The sequence below is a fragment of the Sapajus apella genome, unplaced genomic scaffold, assembly GCF_009761245.1.
Source record: "Sapajus apella isolate SASKATOON/1434 unplaced genomic scaffold, GSC_monkey_1.0 scaffold4, whole genome shotgun sequence".
NCBI lineage: Eukaryota > Metazoa > Chordata > Mammalia > Primates > Cebidae > Sapajus > Sapajus apella.
In genome coordinates this window covers 31,035,921-31,048,149 of record NW_022436944.1, presented here as the reverse complement: position 1 = coordinate 31,048,149, position 12,229 = coordinate 31,035,921, and the positions used below count along the sequence as shown (strand labels likewise).

General features: G+C 33.9%; 1 long non-coding RNA gene across 1 annotated transcript in view; it reads right to left on the bottom strand.

Moving 5' to 3' along the window:
- Window positions 1-8,076: 8,076 nt before the first annotated feature.
- Window positions 8,077-12,229, bottom strand: part of LOC116541568 — a 16,292-nt gene continuing 12,139 nt past the window's right edge. Inside the window, exon 3 of the long non-coding RNA XR_004264865.1 lies at window positions 8,077-8,236. This is a non-coding gene — a long non-coding RNA (uncharacterized LOC116541568). The remainder of the gene's footprint in view (window positions 8,237-12,229) is intronic.

Sequence of the window (12,229 nt, the reverse complement as noted above, 5' to 3'; positions counted from 1 at the left end):
TTGGATGAAGGAGACCATTCCTCTTGCTCTGCCTGCAGGCCCCTCACCTAGCCTTCCTGCTTACAGCAAGGGTGCTGTCAATATCAAGAGATTGCATTCAAGAATGCAATGAGTATAGCTAAAAGAGTTCCCGAGAAGATATAGTGGGAAGATGTGTCATTCTACATCTATGCTATAAAATTTCAAGGTGTAAATGTAACATGACCAGAAAAATGAATTATCATGCACATTTCCCTTTCTTCTCTGAGAAAGACTTTCATTTGTGGGCAACTAAAACAAAGCACAGTAACAGCCTTTGAGAGTCCTTAGAAACCTGTATTCATAGGCAGCTTTGGTAAAGCAGTGTCATGAGTAACAGTGTAACCATCATTAAACAAGGGTATTAGAGAACTTCTGAGTCAAGAAAATCTATATCATTTCAATACAAACAAGTTTAGAAAAGGTATAGCTTTCTGTCTAACAACATAATCGCAACTTTTTCTCTTGGTGAGAAGTATAAAATTAGTCAGGCACTGTGCATTAGACAATAAATAGAGCACTAATAAACACCAGAAGAGATAGCTTCTTGACCTGAACACACACAGAGTGCCTCGACACCACATAGTCTTCAGAGACATTGACTGGACCATAAACAAAGACATACGTACCTTTTCTTTACCCATTAGTCTAAATCTTCAACTGCGCAACTCACTACACCTTCATTAAAACTCACTACACCTCAGATGGGCCCGTGAAGTTGGTGATGCAGATTTCAGTCAAAGTGTTATATTGAAAGTATTTGCTCAGGACCCTGAAGGCCCTAGAGATAACCCTGGTGCTGTAGTTTTGAGATGGAGATTTGCGTGCAGGTGGTTTATTGAAAGTGTTCAAACGGAATGAATAGAGGAAACAGCTGAATTGAGATATAGTTGCAACAGAGGGCATAGCCAATCCTATGCAAAGCTTTGAAGCTGATTTTCACAGATGCCTTAATTGTGGCAAGAGGACCAAGACTTTATACCCCTATATCACAGGCTATGCCTGAGAAGAGGGTGCCAATGTGCATGAGAGCAATGCCTGGAGAGGAACTCAGCTGTGAGTTGTCAGTAGGCAAATCCCCTAGCAGCTGAAGGAAGGAACGCCTCAAATCTGAAGGAGTCAATCTGGACAGTGGTCCACAGCAGCCACTAAAAAAAATATTAAATGGTGATGAGTAGATAAATCCAGTAAAACTTAGAATAGATGTCTAAACAAAGATAATGTTCAAAATTAAATGTGAATTTAACATCTAATTCTTAAGAAAGAAAATACATAATATATAAAATTAAGTAAAAGTAAATCTAAAAGGCCAGATTAGTCAATGAAAACATGAGGTACACAAAAATTTAGGGCTGGAGTGAGCTATAATCATGCCACTGAACTCCAGCCTAGGTGACAGAGTGAGATTCTGTCTCAAAAAACAAAAACAAACAAAACAACCTGAGGAGTAGTGGAGGACAGGGAAGTAGTACAGATAAATAAAATACATTTCTTCCCTTATACAGAAAGAGAGTAAATATATTTAGAGAAACGTGCATTATTAAATTAAATGTCAGTAGAATAAAAAAATGTGTGAACTTCCAAAATACATTCCCGAAAAGACCAAGGAAGTCTGAGGCACAATTGCAAAATTTAGCCAAAGAAAAGCAAGGAAGTATAAAAATAACAGAAGTGTAGCAAACTACATCAGATATACATTAAATCCGTCAAGGCTAACCTAGCCGAGTAAGGCGTTTCAAATATGTTAAGTGAAAAATGCAAATAATGCTACTTAACAAAAGACATACATGAAGCAAAATGACATAAGAGGTTTAAGATAGTGGGATGATTGAACAACTGTTTCTATATGTATTTAAAACTAAATAGGTAGAGAAAAGCTCCTGGCACTATGTAAACTGTAAGATTCTATATATATTTTTTAAAAAAAGCATTTAAATGCATGACTGAAGAACATTTGTGCATTTGCAATCAAAATATACAAAGCACAAGAGGAAGAATGCTTCCAGGAGCAAAAGCAAAATAAAACAAAATATGCAGAAAAAACAAATTACAGAATAATACCTGGCAAGATAGCAGATATTAAAATTACCGAGGACAGAATATAGAAATATATTTTTTAATATCTTATGGAAAACTAAGATATTCAAAGCATTAGGAAGAAACAAAAAAATCAAGATGTTTGATTTGAAATAATACCAAATAGAACTTCTAAAAATAAAAACTATAACTGAAATGGGAACTATATAAATATTAAGTTGAAAGCGAAATACAGCTTAAAATATCACTATGAACTGGGTAATGCACAAAAGTTATTTCTGAAAATACTGCACAAAGATAAGGAAAATATAAAAGGTTAAAAGATATAGGCTGACGAGTGAAAAATTCCAACATGTCTAATTGTAATATATGATAGAGCTTACAAAGTTAATAAAGGAAAAGGCATTATTCAAACAATTAATGGTTGAGACTTTCCCCAAATTGATGAAAGGCGCTACTCCTCACATTCAGGAAATCCAACAACTTGCAACAGGATCAAGTAGCAGATATCTGGAAAAATTTAGTATACCTTTAAAACAAAGACAAAGACAAGATAGTAAAAGCAGCCAGACAGAAAAGATAAATTACCTGCAAGAGAATGACTGCTGATTCCTTGAAAGAAGAAAGAGCTATGAGATTAAAATATTTTCAAAATGCTAGGAGAAAATTAGTGTCAACTAAGTATCATTATATCCAGTAGAATTATCTTTCAATTACAAAGGTGGAATTCAGGCACTTTGAGCAAATACTAACGAAAATAGTTTACTACCAACAGACACTTGAGAGAAGTATGTATTTTAAGAAGAGAGAACTTGTTTATTTGTTCTAATAGAGTTTATTTATTTATTTATTGGTGGATTCCTTAAGAGTTTCTATAGTTTTACTTCTGGTTGATATGGATCACTTTAATTTTATCTATTCATTTATGTATTTTTGCCTAATTGTTCTGGCTAGAATGTCCTGCACGATGTTAAGTAGAAGTGATGAAGCAGGGCGCAGTGGCTCACACCTGTAATCCCAGCACTTTGGGAGGCCAAGGTAGGTGGATCACTTGAGCTCAGGAGTTTGAGACCAGCCTGTGCAACATGGTGAAACCCTGTATCTACAAAAAATAGAAAAATTAACCAGGCATGGTGGTGTGCACCTGTAGTCCAAGCTACTCAGGAGTCTGAGGTGGGAGAGTCACTTGAGCCTGGGAGGCAGAGATTGCAGTGAGTGGAAGTTGCAGTGAGCACAAATCACACCATTGCCTGGGCAATAGGCATGGTGATAGGCATGAAATCTTGCCTCAAAAAAAAAAAAATGATGACAGTGGACTTTTCTTGTCTTGTTCCTGGTCTTATGGAGAAAGCATTCAGTGTTTCACCATTAAATATGATGTTAGCTGTGGGTTTTTTTGTAGATACCATTTATTAGGCTGAGGAAGCTCCCATCTATTTCTAGTTGAGTGGTTTCTTTTTTAAATCATAAAATGGTTTCAGAATTTGTCAAATGCTTTTTCTGCATCTAATGAGATGATTGTGTAATTTTTGTTTTTTATGATTTGATGTAATATATTACATTAATTTATTTTCAGATGTTGAACCAGCCCTGCATTCCCAGGATAAATCTTGCTTGGTCATAGTTTATGATTCTTTTCATATACACCCATGAATTGCTTAATGACAGGGATATGTTCTGATAAAAGCATTGCTACATCATTTTATTCATTGTGTGAACATCATAGAGTGTATTTGGACAAACCTAGATAGCCTGCTACATACCTAAGCTGTACGGGATAGCATATTGCTTCTGGGCTACAAACCTATACAGCATATTACTATACTGAATACTGTAGGCAATTGTAACAGAAATGGTATTTGTGTATCTGAACATTTCTAAGCATAAAGTCACAGTAAAAACAGTATAAAAGACAAACAGTAATACACCTGTATAGGACACTTACCATGAATAGAACTTGCAAGACTCGAAGTTGCTCTGGGTGTCAGTGAGTGAGTGGTGAGTGAATGTGAAGGCTTAGGACATTACTGTACACTACACTAGACTTTATAAACACTGTACACTTAACCTACATTTGTTTTTAAATTTTTCTTTCTTCAATAATCAATTAAATTTTGCTTGCTATAACATTTTCACTTTCTAAACCTTTAAAAAAGTTTTAAATTTTTGATTCTCTTATAATAACACCTAACTTAAAACACAAACACATTATACAACTGCACAAAAAGATTTCTTTATTTACATCTTCATTCTATAATTATTTTTCTATTCTTAATTTCTTTTTTACCTTTAATTTTTTCTGAGAAATGAAGACACAAACACACACATTAGCTTAGGCCTATCTGGAGTCAGGATCATCAATGTCACTGCTTTCCACCTCCATATCTTGTCCCACTGGAAGGTCTTTGGGGGCAATAACATGCATGGAGCTGTGATTTCTTATGAAATGACATAGACAGAATAGAAATACATTTTTTAATATTTTATGGAAAAATAAGATATTCAAAGCTTGAGAAAGAAATGAAAAACCTCCTGAGGGACCTGCCTGAGGCTGTTTTATGGTTAATATTATGTATATATATATATATATATATATATATACACATATATAAAATTATATATGTATATATATACACATATATAAAATTATATATGTATATATATATATAAATGTAGAAGGAATACCGTTTAAAATAATGATAAAAGTATAATATAGTAAATCCTAGGAAATAGGAATTTTTCAGCTCTATAATCTTAATACATGAGCAGATATTAATAAAACTTAAAAGAAAAATGCAGCAGATAATTTTGATAAACTCAAAAACTGTTTTTTAAAAGGCTAATGAAATTGACCAACTTCTGGCAGGATTGATTTCTTTTTAATAGAGAGTTTTTTGAAGAAAATGTTTTCACAATTCATCTCATGAGGTTAGTGAGGATAGTCTAGAAAATACCGAAACAAAGCTTAGAGAAAACAAAAAGAAGTATGCTTGTTCTGGTCTAGCCTCCCAGCGGGGGGAAAAAAAAGTATCTCATGGGCCTATGCTTACACAATTATAGGTATGAAATTTAAGCTTTCTGCAGGACCTTCCTATATTACAAACACACATAAAAAACAGTTCCAGGATGGTGATATTCTTGGAGCATCTGACAGACACAAAAGAAAAATCAATTTGGAAAGACATACCTTTAATCTAGATTGCATAAGTTTCCTACAGATAAAGTTATTTAAACATGAGCTCACAATGAAAACTCACAAAATATGTGAAAAAACTTTTTTTTGCTTCATGAGATCAGCAGACACAATGAAATAATTTGATGTTCAAGAACATCAGATAATAAAACTATAAGAAATGATGTATGAATAATTAAAATGATTAAAATGTAAAAAAAGCAGAAAAAATAATGCACTATCTAAAAAGAATCAAATATCATCTAACGACAGAGCCCCAAATACATGAAGTAAAAACTGACAGAATTGAAAAGGCAAACAATTCAAGAATAATAGTTCGAGACTTCAGTGACAGGGTTTCAATAATGGATTGAACAAGTAGGCAGAGGATCAACAAGTAAATAGAAGACTTGAGCAATGCTATACATCAACTAGACCTAACAGACATTAATAGAACATTCTATCCAGTAAGAGCAGAATAGACACTCTTCTCAAGTACACATGGAGCACTCTACAGGATAAACCATGAGTTAGACCATAATACAAGTTTCATTAAATTTAAAAGAACAGAAACTATGCAAAGTGTGTTCTTCATAATGCAATAAAATTAAAAAATAATTACATAAGGAATTTGTTTTAAATACAAATATGTGGAAATCAAACAACACAGACCTAAATAACCAATAAGTGAATAAAGAAATCACAAGGGAAATTATAAAATATCTTGAGATAAATTAAAGCAAAAAAAATACCAAAACTTTGAAGATTCTGCTAATGTGCAGAAGGAAGTTTAAAATTGTAAATGCTTATATTAAAAAAGACGAAAGATATGAAATCAATAACCTAAATTCGACTATAAGAAACCACAAAAGGAGAAGTAAATTAAACACAAAGCAAACAGAGTGTGTTAGCTCATTCTTGCATTGCTATAAAGGAATGCCCATGGCTGAGTAATTTATAAAGAAAAGAGGTTTAATTGGCTCACAGTTCGGTAGGCTGTACAAGCAGACAACAATATCTGCTCAGCTTCTGGTGAAGGCCTCAGGAAACTTACAATCATGGCAGAAGGTGAAAAGCAGCAGATGTATCATATGGCAAGAGTGGGAGCAAGAAAGGCAGGGAAGGTGCTGCACATTTTTAAACAACAAAATCTCATGTGAACTCACTCATCACTAAGAGGATGTCCCTAAGCCATTTATGAAGAATCTGCCCCCATGTTCCAAACATCTTCCACCGGCCCACACTTCCAACACTGGGATTACATTTCAACATGAGATTTGAAGGGGACAAATATCCAAACCATATCATTAGAAAATAATTAAGATTAGAGTAGAAATCAATAAAATCAAGAATAGAGAAAATCAATGAAACCAAAAGATGGTTTTTAGAAACAATCAACAATATTGACAAACCTTTAGCTAGACTAAGCAAGAAAAATGAGAATAGACTCGATTACTCAAATCAAGAATGAAAGAGAAAAAATGACAACCAATCATACAGAAATTTTAAAAATACATGGTATTGCTATTAATGACTCTAACAAAATAGATAACTTGGATGAAATTGACAACTTACTAGAAAGGCATAAACAACTAAAACTGACCTAATAAGAAATAGATAATCTGAATAGACCTATAACAAGGGAAAAGAATGAAATAATTTGAAAACTAGCCACAAGGAATACCTAGTACTACATGTCTTCAAAGATAAATTTAACCTAACACTTAATGAACAATTAGTATCAATTCTTCAAATATGCTTCCAAAAAACAAAAGAATAGAGTACAATTCTCAACTCATTCTACAAGACCAATACTACCCTGGTACCAAAACCAGACAAATAAATAACGTAAAGAAAACTACAGACAAATATCCTTTAGAAATGTACAAGAAAGAAACCCTCAGCAAAATACTAGCAAACTGAATCTCGCCATATATACAAAGGATTACACATCATAAGCAAGTGGAAATTATCCCGGGACTGCAAGTTTGGGTCAACTTATTAAAATCAATCAATATAAAATAGCACATTAATAGAATAAAGAAAAAACACATAACCAACAAGCACATTAAAAAGATGCTTTACATTATTAGTCATCAAGAAAATGCAAATCATAACTACAATGAGACACAACTTCATATCCATTAAAATGGCCAGAATAAAAAAAGTCACATACTAACAAATGTTGGGGAGGATATATACAAATCAAAACGTTTAGGCATTTTAAGTGGGAATGCAAAATGGTGCAGCACTTGAGAAAACAGTTTGGCAGGTTTGCAAATTGTCAACCATAGACTTACCATATGATTCAGCAATTTCACTCCTAGGTATTTGCCCAAGGGAAATGAAAACATGCACACAAAAAAGTGTGTACAGTGCTAACAGTGTTGTTCATATTAACTGTAAGGCAAAGCAACCCACATGTTTAGCAACTGATAAATGGATACATATCATGTGACATATTCATGTAAAGACGAAGTAGTTAGCAATTAAAAAGAACAACGTGCTGATACATACACTTTGGATGAACCTTGAAAACATGCTAACTGAAGAAGTCAGACAGAAAAATCACATACTGTCTGATTCCATTTATATTAAAATACCAGAAAAGGCAAATCTATAGAGACAGAAAGTAAATTCATGGTTGCCTAGGATTTAGGAAGGGAGCAAAATTGAGAATGACTGCTAATAGGTGGAGCTTTTTTTTTTTTTTTTTAGATTGTGGTGGTAGTTGCACAACTGTGTGAGTGTACTACAATCCACTGGATTGTATACCTTAAATAGGTTAATTTTATGGTATGTGAATTTGATATGGTTTGGATCTGCATCCCCACCCAATCTCATGTTGAGCTGTAATCCCCAACATTGGAGTTGGGGCCTGGTGGGGGGTGAAGAGATAATAGGGATAGACTTCTCCTGAATGGTTTAGCACCAACCCCCTTGATACTGTCCTCATGATACTGAGTTCTCATGAGATCTGGTTGCTTAAATGTGCGTAGCACTTCCCCCCTCACTCACTCTCTCTTGCTTCTGCTCCCACAAGGTGAGACAACTACGTCCCCTTCACCTTCTGTCATGATTGTAAGTTTCCAGAAGCCAAGCAGATGCCAGCATCATGTTTCCTGTACAACCTGTGGAGCTGTGAGCCAATTAAACCACTTTTGTTTATAAATTACCCAGTCACAGGTATTTCTTTACAGCAATGCAAGAACAGATGAATATAGAATTATATCCAATCCAAATAAAGATGTTTTAAAAAACAATCAACTATAATGAGGCATTGAAAAATAAAGAAATGGTGCTACAGGCTGAATTGTGCCCTCCTGTCCAAATTCATATGTGGACGTCCTAACACTAGTTCCACAGAATGTGTCTGTATTTGCAGGTGGGGTCTTTAAAAAGTCAATTAAAGTAAAATTAGGTCATATGGATGGGCACTAATCCAATATGACTGGTATCCTTATAAGAAGAGATTAGGACACAGACAACTCACAGACTGAAAGGTAACCATGTGAGGACACAGCAAGAAGACAGCCATTTGCAAGCCATGGAGAGAAGCCTCAGAAGCCACACCTGCCAATGCCTTGACCTTGAACTTCCAGCCTCCAGAACTGTAAGAAAATAAAATCCTGTTGTTTAAGCTCCACAGTGTGTGGTTTTGTTAACCCTAACAAATTAATACAGATGGAAAACATGAAAGAGAAATAGGAACATAGATCAAAGGGTCTAACATACATCTGATAAGAGCTCCAGAAGAAAGTAGAAAGAGTAGAGAACAAGCAATACATGGATATAAAGAACTATCTGAATTGATCAAAGTAATGAACATTCAGATACAGAAACTGGACAAAGACATTGCAAAAAAGAGAAAATAAGAACTACAGATTAATATCTCTTACGTCAATAAATGAAAAAAGGCATCTTTTTGGAAATTCAATATCCATTCCTGCTAAAAGCTCTCCTCAAACTAGAAATATATAACTTCTTTAACCTGATCAAAGACAGCTATAAAAAGCATAGTTAACATCAGACTTAATGTTAAATAAAGACTGAATGCTTTCTCTCTAAATTGGGAAAAAAGCAAAGATATACACTCTCAGTACTTCTACTTAACATTGTACAAAAAGTCCTACCCAGTGCAATGAGTCAAGAAAAAAATAAAATATATACCAGTTGGAAAAGGGGAAATAAAACAATTCCTATTGACAGGTTACTTCATTGGATATGTAGAAAATTCCATTAATTTTGGATATTTGAATTTTGAAATAAATCTAAACAAAGTATGTAAGGCTTAATAATTTTTTAAATGAAAATTTTATCAAGTATCTTCTCAGACTATAGCAGAATAAAACTAGAAATAAATTCCAAGAGGTACTCTTGAAACTATACAAATATGTGGAAATTAAACAACATATTCCTGAGCAATACTTTACATAAAAGTAGCAGATAATAATAACTCTCCAAACAATGTAAATCTGTCTTTATTACATACCCCAAGCAAATAAAATTAAGACAAAAATTTAAAACTTTTTTGAAATTAATGAAAATGGAAACATAACATACCCAAACCTCTGGGATACAGCAAAAGCAGTGCTCAAATGGGAGTTTATAATATTAAATGCCCACATCAGAAGTCTAGAAAGACCACAATTAACAACCTGATGTTGTACCTCAAGAAACCAGAAAAACAAAAACAAGCCAAGCACAAAGCTAGCAGAAGAAAAGAAAAAGATCAGAGCAGAACTAAATGAAATTGAGAACAAAAGAACCATATAAAGAATCAATGAAACATGAAGTTTTATTATTTGAGAAGATAAACAAAATTAAGAGGCCACTAGTTGAACTAACCAAGAAAAGAAGAGAGACGGCCCAAACAAACATAATCAGAAGTGAAATGGCAGACGTTACTGCTGATACCACAGAAAAACAAAAGATCATCAAAGACTACTATAAATAACTATAAGTCCAGAAACTAGAACACCTAGAGAAAATTGATGCATTCCTGGAAATAGATAATCTCTCAAGATGGAACCAGGAAGAAAGATAAATCCTGTAATGACCAATAACAAGTAGTGAGATTCAATCCGTAAAAACAAAACAAAACAAAAAATCTCCTAATAAAAAAACCCTGGAAAAAATGGACTCACAGCTGACTTCTACCAAATGTACAAAGAAGAGCTGGTACCAATCCTTCTGAAGCTCTTCCAAAGAAAACAGAGCAGAAGGAAATTCCTTTAACACATTCTACAAAGCCTGTATCACCTTGATAATAAAGCCAGACAAGGACACAAGAAAAGAAAATTGCAGACCAGTATTCCTGATGAATTTAGATGCAAAAATTATTAACAAAATACTAGCAAACTAAATCAAACAGCACGTCAATTTAAAAAATATACCTCAATCAAGTAGGTTGATTCATTATACACAAATCAATAAACGTGATTCACTACATAAACAGAATTAAAAACAAAACCATATAATTATCTCAACAGGTGCAGAGAAAAAGGATTCAATAAGATTCAGCATCCGTTCATGATTTTAAAAAACAACCTTCAATAAGCTAGGCATAGAAGGAACATACCTCAAAATAATAAAATGCATGTATGACAAACCCACAACCAACATCATACTAAAAAGGAAAAAGAACATGTTCACCCTAAGAACTGAAACAAGACAGAATTCCCATGTTCACCCCCCTCTCCCCCTTTCAACATAGTACTGGAAGTCCTGGCCAGAGCAATCAGGCAAGGGGCAGAAATTTAAAAAGAGGAAGTCAAATCTCTTTTTATTGGTGATGTAATCTTATGCCTAGAAAACCCTAAAGACCCCTCCAAAACATTCCTGGATTTGATAAATAAATTTAGCAGATTTTCAGGATACAAAATCAACATTTCTATACACCAATAATGATCAAGCTGACAACCATATCAAGTAGTCAATCCCATTTACAGTATCTATTGTAAAGATACCTAGGAATATATTTAACCAAGAAATTTAAAGATCTTTACAAGGAAAACAACAAAACACAAATGAAAGAAATTGTAGATGATACAAACAAATGGAAAAACATCCCATTCTTATGAATCAGAAGAATTAATATTGTTAAACTTACCATACTGTGGGGTCAATGTAATCCCTATCAAAATACCAACATCATTTTTCAGAGAATTAGGAAAAATAATTTTAAAGTTTATATGGATCTGAAAAAGAGCCTGAATCACCAAAGCAATTCTAAGCAAAAAGAACAAAGTTCAGGCGTCACATTAGCTGACTTAATTGTACTGCAAGCCATACTAACCAAAATAGCATGGAACTGGCATTAAAATAGACACATAGATCAGTGGGAAAGAACAGAGGACCCAGAAATAAAGCCACACCCTTACAACCAACTGATCTTTGCAAAGTCAATAAAACATACACTGGGGAAGAGAGAACCTACTCAATAAATGGAACTGGGAAATTTTTGCTGCCACATGCAGAAGAATGGAACTGGACCCCTTATCTCCCACCATATACAAAAGTTAACTTAATGACTTAAATGTAAGACCTGAAACTAGAGAAATCCTAGAAGAAAAACTAGGGAAACTTTTCCTGGACTTTGCTAAGCAGAGAATTTATGACTAAGACCTCAGACAACAAAAGCTAAAATAGACAAATGGGATTTAATTAAACTAAAAAGCAAAAGAAATAATCAACAGCATGAACAAACAACATGCAAAGAGGCCCTTCTGTTCCTTCCCATTGGACCGAATATCTCATTCCCTTAGGGTTGTTTCACAGTGCACTACTGGTGGACAGGTACCAATTAAAGTCTCATGACTTGCCTAGACTAAAAAATATTCTACTAGGCTGGATGTGGTGGTTCATGTCTATAATCCTACCACTTTGAAAGGCCAAGGTGGGAGGACTGTTTAAGCCCAGGAGTTCAAGACCAGCCTAGGAAATATAGGGAGACTCTATCACTAAAAAAAAAAAAAAAAAAAAAAAAAAAAAAAAAAAAAA